We start from the raw sequence: 1,858 nt of genomic DNA on the forward strand, positions 1-1,858 counted from the left end.
GAGCGCACGTAGTTTTCCATGATCTTTCTCTCCCCATTATTCTTTTAATCCCATTTCCTGAAGCCCCCCAGAAGGGAACTGGGTGCTCCTTCACATGACTTGTACCAAACCAACCAACAGAAGTCCTCTCTTCATAGAGAACACCGACGTTTTCCATTGCAGGCAAAGAGATTGCCATGCCTCCTGTCACTGAATCTGTACAATGCCTGCATGGAGACACTGGGACTTAGAGAGGTTAAGACAATGACCAAGGTCACGCAGCTCCTCCTGCTTGAAACCCACTCTCTTTGTCTTCAAACTCCGGGCTACGACCTCCTCAAATTTTAGGCCCATTCACTCATTCACTTGTGATTGCTTTCTCAAATTCATTTAACAAATCGCCCCATTCCAGGTTCAGCACTGCCTTCCCAGAGCCATGGAGGCGCTGAGAGACCAGGCAGGGAGACTGGTTACCTGATTGAGTGGGTACGGTGGGATAAGGACCGGAGGGGTAGGCCTGCCCTGGAGTCCGACAGGAAAGGATCCTGGAAAAGGGACAGCTCAGCTCCTCCTGGTAAGGGTGTGTCTGGTTCACCCAGGGAAGGTGGTGGGAAGAGAAGGGTGAGTGTGTCCAGCAGGGAAATAACATGCATTGATGGGAGGTGGCGAGGTGACAGGGTGCCAGTCACAAGGCCTTGTGATCAAGGTAGGGAGCCTGGCTCCATCCTGGGCATAAAGGGGCAATTGTCAGATTCCAGGATTTGGAATCTCCTTTCCTTCCCTCCTCATCCTACCAGATTTCTCTCCAAGGAACACGGTGTTCTATGCTGGCCCCATGCTCTATAGGTACCTGCAGGGGTAGATGTTCCCTTTGACTGTCCTCCAACCCCAGTCCCCTGTTGGATGATTCAGGCTGCCCTGCAGGTCGAGAGAAAACCCATTGCCGCCTCCTGGTGGTGGCTGAGCACACAGGCGGGAAAGCAGCGCCCTGCAGGGGCCCAGAGGCTCTACCTCTCCTGACACCTCCCATCTCAGCCCACGGGACCAGCATCCACCCCATGTTCAGTCAGGGCTCACCCTCTTTCCTCTTTCTTTAGGAAGTCTATCTTTGCGGTAAATCCCCAATCTGCCCATCTTCCCCTCTCAGACGTTCCTCTAGGTTGTCTATACCCACCCCATATCTCTACCCTAAATGTTTGCCACATTCTCCCAAATTATTTCTCCGGTGTCTCTTGGGACCCCTACTTGAGCGTTGCACAGACAGCCAGGTGACTTTCAGTTTGCTTACCTGTGCTTTGCTGGCTACGCGAAGGCATGCGATGGGTGGGCAGTAAATGATGGTCAACATTTGGAAGGATGAGAATTCAAGGACATTTCACTGTCTTGGATGAAGTCTAGAGTTGCGCGCTATAAAGCCGTAGGTTAATCTTAGAAAAGGGGATACGATGAGTGTATTCTCTATATGGTACAACTTCATTTTGCCACTTTCCTCTACATTTGAAGTTATTTCCAAATGGAAAGTTTTTGACCAACTCAGTCTACTCTCATACTTTCCTGGTGGCCTGGAAGGTGGCACAACCACTTTTGATCACTAGGAGGCAGTATCCGCTAAAGATCACATCTGCCTACCCTGTCACCCAGTAGCTCGCCCCCTGGGCATACACAAGTGCTTCTATCACCAGTAAAGTACAGAGAATAAAAGGACAAACGGATCTGTATTGCAAGAAGGAAGGCCAGAGTGCACCTTAGAGGCAAGGATGGCAAGACTTCACTTTACCTTCTCTGGGTGTATTGTCGGGAAAGACCCACCAGTCAGTCCCTGGAGAAGGACATCATGTTTGGTAACGTGGAGTGGTGGCAAAACGGAGGAAGCCATGGA

The sequence above is a fragment of the Echinops telfairi genome, unplaced genomic scaffold (assembly GCF_000313985.2).
Source record: "Echinops telfairi isolate 266 unplaced genomic scaffold, ASM31398v2 ScPeMD7_22;HRSCAF=79, whole genome shotgun sequence".
Taxonomy (NCBI): Eukaryota; Metazoa; Chordata; class Mammalia; order Afrosoricida; family Tenrecidae; genus Echinops; species Echinops telfairi.